The sequence below is a fragment of the Rhinopithecus bieti genome, unplaced genomic scaffold, assembly GCF_001698545.2.
Source record: "Rhinopithecus bieti isolate Rb0 unplaced genomic scaffold, ASM169854v2 scaffold_8, whole genome shotgun sequence".
NCBI lineage: Eukaryota > Metazoa > Chordata > Mammalia > Primates > Cercopithecidae > Rhinopithecus > Rhinopithecus bieti.
This window is the reverse complement of record NW_016803211.1, coordinates 3,465,879-3,474,496: the sequence shown is the minus strand read 5'-3', so window position 1 is coordinate 3,474,496 and position 8,618 is coordinate 3,465,879.

Below are 8,618 nucleotides of genomic sequence, written 5' to 3'. Positions count from 1 at the left end.
AAAAAAAAAAAAAAAAAAAAAAAAAATCTAATTCTCTTTTGTAGCTCCCTTAATTTCCTCCCCTAATTCTTCATTAAATTGGAGTAGCTCTTCAAGTAAATCCATTTTTTTAAAGTCAAGTCAGGAAAATAATTTTGTCTTTCTGGAGCAGGGGGGTCCAGAGTCATTTTCTCAGTAACATTCTCTTGGAATTCTTTTCTCCAAAATCTTGAGTGGTGGGGGTGCTGTAGTTTGCTGCATTCCCCTCACTGGGCATCCCAGAAAACCCTAGAGAAGAGGGCGTGCTGAGGCTGAGAGGAGAGGAAAGAAACATTTTGAAGCACCTGCTATGAGCCAGGCTCTGTGTTCCATCTGTTTTCTCATTTCATCTTCATGATGAGGCTAGGAGGTAGCTAGAACGACCTCTGTTTAACACAGGAAGAAACTGAGGCCAGAAGAAGCTAGAAAAGATCACACAGTTGATAAATAATGGAGCTGGGATTTGAGTCCAGATCTAACACCACAGATGTTCTTTCCTCTATGTTACCATTCCAGTTATTGCTTGCTTCTTAACAAACTTCTCCAAAATTAGTGCCTTAAAACAACAATCATTTCATTTTATCTCACGATTTTGTGGGTCAGGAATTGGGGCTGGGTGTGGTCAGGTGATTCTTCTGGTCACTTAGTGGATGGGCTGTTCTAGAATCCAAGACAGGTTTACTCACATCCCTGGCACTTTTGCTGGTCTCAGCTGTTACTGTTGACCAGTATACCCACATGCCAGATGTGGCCTCTTGGCATGGTGGACAGAGTATTTGGGCCTTTTACACTGTAGCTCACCATTCCCACAGAGAATGTTCACAGAGACACAGGCAAAAGCCACAGGTTTGCTAAGACTAAGCCTCAGAAGTTCTAGAACATCCCTTCCACCACGTTCCATTAGTCAAATGTTACACTCCGTCTCTCAGTGGGAGTAGCAAAGAGTTTGCAGCCGTATTTAACCTACTATAAAGATACTGTTTAAAAATCTATCAATGGTTACATAAATTCCAGTACAAAAATTGGCAGAAGAAAATGCAGCCCAAGCCTGAGCTGCCTATCTTGGAAAACAAGGATTAGACAGCCCAGTCAGACGCGTGCCTGAATCTCTTCGTCTTCCCACCTTTCAGACTGAAGAAATACAGATGTGTGATGGTAAGTGGAGGGTAGAAGAGATATCCTCCTCTGTTACTTAGCTAAACACACACACCCCCTCACATTGGCCACTACACACACACACACTTAAATAATGCTCAGCTCTTTGCTTTGGCTCAAGTGACATGAGCCAAGAGATGCAGAGTCCCAGGATGGTTGGGACTCTCTGCCTGAGGCACCCTAGGTGCAGGCTCCACTCCTGTGTCTCAAGACTCATTCCTGATGTGCAGTGGGTGGGAGACACACCCCAGACCCTCTCCACCATCTCCCATCTTCATTCAATTTCCCTTCCTGAATCCACAGTCCCCATAAGCCCAGCTCCTTTGCCTCAACTCCTGGCTAAGGTCCTCCTGCGGGGACATGACCTTCAGCATGGGCTGCTATCAGCCATCCTCTGCCCTAGGGTTCTGCTGCTGGATAGGGGGACACAGGAAATTGTGCATCCTTGGACTGGAGAGAGAGAAAGCAGCCCTCACTACGGACCAGCCTCTAGATGGGAATCTATCAAATAAATAAATTGAACTTCTCTTGTACTATGATGGTCGATCTTATGCTCATGTATTCCCTAAGCCTTATTATGCACAAAGAGCATCTACTTCTTGCCAGTTTTTTTTTTTTTTTTTCTTTAGAGATGGTGTCTCACTATGTGGCCCAGGCTGGACTGGAATTCCTGTGTTCAAGTGACTCTCCTGCCTCAGCCTCCTGAGTAGCTGGAACTTCAGGCACATACCATTGTGTCCAGCTCCCTGCTTTGGGTTTTAATATCAAAGCTGCCCTCTTAATAGTTTAGCATTGGGTGGCACTGGGCTCGGTATTAAAGTGTGGGAAAAACCCTTCCAAACCATCCTGCTAGTCAGGTAGTTACTGACTGGAGACTCATGGTCTAGAAAATTCATGGTTTTTAATTTTCAAATTTTAATTTTACATTGCGTTTTATCCTCTCTTAGAGTAAATGATTAGAAAACCCAGAATTCCCATTGTTAAAAATAAACCTTCACAAATTGTCTGACCATGAACGTCATTTTGACGTTGTTTAATTTTCAGCAACTTCAATGAGCTTTACCTGAAAATTCCTCCAAGTTCTTCCAGGCTCTCCCACCGTCTTGTACTGTTCCCCACATCATTTATCAACAAGAACACACTGACTCGTGGCTGGGGATGGTGGCTCACACCTTTAATTCTAGCACCTGGGAGGCCGAGGTGGGTGGATCACCTGAGGTCAGGAGTTCGAGACCAGCCTGGCCAACATGGTGAAAACCCCATCTCTACGAAAACTGCAAAAATTAGCTGGGCATGGTGGCAGATGCCTGCAATCCCAGCTACTTGGGAGGCTGAGACAGGAGAATTGCTTGAACCAGGGAGGTGGAGGTTGCAGTGAGCCGAGATCATGCCATTGCACTCCAGCCTGGGTGACGAGAGAAACTCTGTCTCAAAAGAAAACACACACACACACACACACACACAGCAGATGCACTGGGAGGGAGTCTCCAAAAAGATTCACTCCTATTAAGAGAACCAAGGAGAAAGGTAACAATACTCAGCCACTGTCTTCACAATAGCAGGCAAATCAGACCAGGACAAGGACTCCTCAGCAACATGAAGACTTGTATCCCTACAACAGCTGTGAGGCCACCTTGGGGCCTGGCCCCAGCAAACTGGAGAAGTAGATATCTGCCCCAGCCAGCACAGAGCAGCTGCGAACTGGCATGTGTACAGCCCTGGAATGAATCTGAGGTAGGCCAAGTATTTACAATGAAGGAAACCAAAATATTTCTCCCTAAAATATTGAGGATTGGTGAGCTAACGACAGCAGAGATGTACAGAGACTCTCTGCCTCTCCTTTGTTTGCCTAAAGGCAGGACATAAATCCTGTCTTACTGGAGACAGCCACTTATCAGCCTAGAGACGGCACTAGCAGACACCAGAAAAACTAGCGAGCAGACCTTACTTCATTAGTATCTTCCCACAGCTTTCCCCCTTTGAGAGACTGGAACTGTTCTCTCCTTTGTCTTGTCACTGCACTAAAATTCATTGCTTTTTGTTAAAATGTTATTTAAGCAAAGCTTAAAGCCTCATGTTTCCAGCTAATGCTTTGAGAGTTACTTTGCAGAGAGAGTTACTTTTTTCCCCCATGATGAACATGACATACGTTATTAAGCTTACTTGTTTTTTCCCTTATTGATCTGTCTTTTGTTTCAGGAGGGTGCCTTAGTTATGAATTTATGAGAGTTGCAAAAAGATTGTATCATTTTCTCCCCTTCCACACATTATACAGAAATCGGAAACCAAGCAGGAAGAGGAATCAATGCTATAGGAAGAAAAGGGCCTCCCTTAAGAAAGCCTCATATGAATTTCAAATTTCAGCCATGTGGTTGTCTTCATTTAGGTTCCCCCAGAAGCTGACCATGAGACAAGGATTTTTGCATGCAAACAGTTTATTTGGTATGTTATATTGAAGAAATATAAATCAGGAAGGAAGCCAGTACGGAGAGTTACCAAAAAAGTTGCCAGGCTGGATGCGGTGGCTCACACCTGTAATCTCAGCAATTTGGGAAGCTGAGGCAGGAGGATCACTTGAGCTCAGGAGTTTGAGACTAGCCTGGGCAACATAGAAAGACCTTGCCTCTGAAAAAATAAAAATAAAAAAGTAGCCAAGCGTGGTGTTGCATGCCTGTAGTCCCAGCTGCTTGGGAGGCTGAGGTGGGAGGATCACTTGAGTTAAGGAAGTTGAGGCTACAGTGAAATGAGATCACGTCACTGCACTCCAGCCTGGGTGACAGAGTGAGACCCTAGTGTCACCAAAAAAGGTACCACTGTGAGTCACCAGAGCTCAGTCCCACTGGGGAACTCTGGTATAGAGCACGCACCTCATGGTTATCCCACCCAAGGGACACGAGGACAGGATATGTATTCACAACTGCTCACAGTCATTGGTTGAGGGGTGCTTTAAGTGGAACACTAATTTTCCGTAGTTCCAATCCCCCATGTAGGAAGGTGGAGCCAACCGGGAAAACCCCTGGGCAAATGGATGCAGGTGCTTGCAGTTAGCAGCTTTGCCTGCCAGCAATGAGAAGCCCCGAGGGGATGGGGCCAGGACATTGGCAGCATCTGGGGCAATGATTAAGCGCTGCTTTCCTGACCCTCACACCCTTTCCTTCAATAAGCAATTCCCTGAGCACTTATAGTGTCCCAAGCACTCTGCCAAAGACCAGGGAACTAAGAGCTGCCCTCAGGAAGCTTGCAATGTGTGCTGTAGAAGAGAGAAGACTCCATTATTAGGGCATCCACTCTGTGCCAGGCACTTTCCTGGAGCTAGCTCACTGCATCCACCCAGACATTCTGTGAGGTAAGATTCTTCTTCTCGTTTTATAGACATATTATAAAATGATTACTTCTTCAGAACAGTGTAACCGTCAGCAGAGGATATTTAAAAGCAGGATCGTAGTATTGATGCTAGCTGATGAACAGTTTCCGCCTCTAGAAGAAACACAGATGCGAGCAGAGTAAACGGGCTGACGAATGCATGCCGTGTGTTGAAAGAACTGCATGCAGTAAGTAGGCTGCATCCGGGGCCTGCTTCAGCCTGGAACCCTGAGTGATGGGGGACAGGAGTGTGGGACATGGTCAGTTCTGCCCTGTTTCCTCCCCTCTTCCCACCCTACCTGCCTCTGCCTCCTCCATGGTTGAAGGGAGTGGGGGTGGTGAGAGGGTGGTTTAAGGAATAGGAAAGATTTCACTAAGCCAGCACAAAAGTTATCCGACCAAGGTGCCCGCTGAGTATGGAAGTTCACCGTGTTGACTCCCATGAAGCACTTTTGCCGCATTCTTGGGGATTCCCTGCTAGGAAGCTTATGTCCTTGTTTGGGATCTACGAAAATCACAGCCTGAAACAAAAATTTGGGTATAGGTAGCTCATTTGGGAAGTGATCGCAGGACTCAGAATTGAGGGAGAGAGAGGGATGAAAAGCCATTAAAAAAGCATGCGTTTTTAAAGTTACTGCTGTAGGCAGTGAGGGTCCTATTCTACCAGGATCTAGAAGGTTTGTGGAATACCTCCCAGAATTGTCTGCCTCAAAGACAGGAAGCTGGGTCCCTTACCCACTGGCTCCCTTCCCTGTCATTTAAGGATTGCTCCCAGGGTGCTTTAACTGCCCCCTCATCCTTTCTCAGCTACTTCTCAGAGGCTTTGGGGATGTCTCTGAGGCAGAACCCGTGCCTTCCCTTAGTGTTAGGCACAGTTAGCAGGAGTCTGGGCTTGCACAGAAAGGTCCTCTACAGCTGCGGCGAAAATCACTGGGCAGTCAAAGCATCTGCTTCGTGAGTGAGGTGTCCTGAGCCTTGAGGTCACTCACTGGTCCATGAACAGACTCTCTCTGCAGTAGGCTGAACAATGGCCTCAAAAGACATCCATGTCCTAATCCCTGAAACTGTGAATGTTTCATGTTAGAAAGGGACTCTGCAGAAGTGATCAAGGATCTTGAGAGGGGACATTATCCTGGATTATCCAGGCTAGCTTTAAATGCAAATCACAGGTGTCCTCATAAGAGGGAGGCAGAGAGAGATTTGACACAGACAGAAGAGGGGAGATTATCCTGGATTATCCAGGCAGGCTTTAAATGCAATCACAGGTGTCCTTATAAGAGGGAGGCAGAGAGATTTGACACAGACAGAAGAGGAGGAGGCAATGTCATTATGGAGGCAGAGAGAGGAGTGATGTGGCCACAGCCCGGGAATGCCAGCAGCACCAGAAGAGGCAAGGTGTGGATTCCACCCTAGAGCCTCTGGAGGGAGCGTCTCAGGCCTTCTGGCCTCCAGAACTATAAGGCAATAAATGCGTGTGGTTTTAAGCCACAAATTTTGTGGCAATTGTTTTTATAGCAGCCATAGGAAGTGAATACACCATGCACCTGCTCCTCTGTGTTCTTTTTCTGGTTCCTGAGGAACACACACTCTTGCCGCTGCTGGCGGTGGAGGGCAGTTAGCTCCAAGGGCAACTGGGTTTATCTTGCTGTGTTGCTTCTAGTCTCACTCTCTCCTCAGGCAAGTAGCCTCAGCCTTTCCCCATTTGGCATGTGTCACACCCCAGTCCACTCCATCCCCCACATTCTAGGACCACAGAGGAGGCTCTCCCAGTGGCTCTCTTATAGCCCCTCTCCTTTGACCAAAGTTAGGGGCAGAGCTCTCTCTCCCCCCTCAATGGGAAATGCAACAGCAATCAGAAAACTCCAGGAAAATTTGGCCTCTGCCCTCCTACTTCCACCTTCAAATGTCCTGCCCCTCACTTCCACCCATTTGCAAGTTCCAACTCGGAACATCCAGCACCTCAGTTTATAAAATTGGGGCCGCTTGGCTCTTTCTTAACTCTCAGCCTTTGGGCTTCAACCCAAACCAAACCTTCAATGGGTCCCATTTTATCACCCAGAAAGCCCGAACAATTTCACAGTTGAGACCTATGCCCTGGGCTGGGACACAGCAAATGGCTTAGCCCCAGATGCTCCAGGAATAATGCTGTGGCCCCGGTCACATTACCTCTCCAGCTTCTGGACAAGTCAACAATTCCAAAGCCACAAAACTGTCAACAGTGTGCACACCTACAACTTCTGAACTAAGACAGGCCTCCCTGCCTGTGGGAGGTTAGACAGAAAAGTCTCCCAAAGCCCAAAGAAATGATGTTTGTGGCCAGACTAAAGTCCTGTACTGTAAGTTTGTAATGGCTTCCTAAAAATAGTGTTTGCTCACTCTATTCCACAGTCACAAACCACCTGAGACATCAGATAGGGAATTTAATTGTTTTTTAATTTAGAAGAAATCATTACCAACAAACGAAAGAAAGAAAAGGAAGGTGGAGAAGGGTGAAGAGACAAGCCTTGGATTCCACGTGAGATTCTGCTCCATGTGGGGCTATAATTTTTCCCATTTCTGTCTTCCCATCATTCCTCACTCTGCCAGAATGAATTCTGTCTCCCAGAGGTATTTTTTGTTTTTGTTTTTGTTTTTTTGAGACGGAGTCTTGCTCTGTCACCCAGGCTGGAGTGCAGTGGCGCAATCTCAGCTCACGGCAACCTCCGCCTCCTGGGTTCAAGTTATTCTCCTGCCTCAGTCTCCCAAATAACTGGTATTACAGGTGTGTGCCACCATGTCTGGCTAATTTTTTCATTTTTAGTAGAGACAGGATTTCGCCATTTTGGCCAGGCTGGTCTCAAACTCCTGACCTCAAGTGATCTGCCAGCCTCACCCTCCCAAAGTGCTGGGATTACAGGTATGAGCCACCATGCCTGGCCAAGAGTATTTTGTTTGTATATAATTAATATGGAAAAACTACTCACCTCCTTTAAGACACATTCTTTTATAAGAAAAGTAGCAACCCATAGCAACAATAAATATGCCATTCTAACAATAGTTTGTTATTAATAAGAAAAATCATAAAACTAAAAGTAGTGATTTCACTAGAGGGAACTTGAATGAGGGATAGTCCTGGGCTGATACACATTTCCAGAGGCAATCCTTTAAAGTTTTCAAACTCCTGGGTGTTGAACCAGGTCAGGATCACGAGGTCAGGAGATCGAGACCATCCTGGCTAACACAATGAAATCCCGTCTCTACTAAAAAAATACAAAAAACTAGCTGGGCGTGGTGGTGGGCGCCTGTAGTCCCTGCTACTCAGGAGGCTCTCTTTTCAGGGTCAGCTTCTGGGGAATGAGAACTAAAACAACCTGATGAAGAAAGCATTGTTACATTTTCCAGATAAGAACACCCTGGCTCAAATCAGCAACTTGCCTCAGGTCACACTGCTAGTTACTGGAGAAACTGGGGATTCAAACTCAGGATCCACCCCAAAGCCAGTGCGCCTTTTTCTATGCTACCTCCCCACCATGTTATCTTATTGTCAAACATAGCTTTCACTGTAATATCTATCATTTTTCACTTTTCCCATTAAAATATCAAAGTGGACAAAAAAAATCTACAACCTTATTTTGAAAATCTTTTTTTTTTCTTTTCTTTTTTTTTTTCTGTGAGACGGAGTCTCGCTCTGTCGCCCAGGCTGGAGTGCAGTGGCGTGATCTGGGCTCACTGCAATCTCCGTGTCCCAGGTTCAAGCGATTCTCCTGCCTCAGCCTCCTGAGTTGCCGGGATTACAGGTGCCTGCCACCACGCCCGGCTAATTTTTGTACTTCTTAGCAGAGACAGTGTTTCACCATATCAGCCAGGCCGGTCTCGAACTCCTGATCTTGTGATCCACCTGCCTCGGCCTCCCAAAGTGCTGGGATTACAGGCATGAGCCACCGAGCCCAGCTGAAAAATCTTTTTTTAAAAAATTCATGTTGCCTGTAATCCCAGCACTTTGAGAGGCTGAGATGGGCAGATCACGAGGTCAGGAGATCGAGACCATCCTGGCTAACACAATGAAATCCCGTCTCTACTAAAAAAATACAAAAAACTAGCTG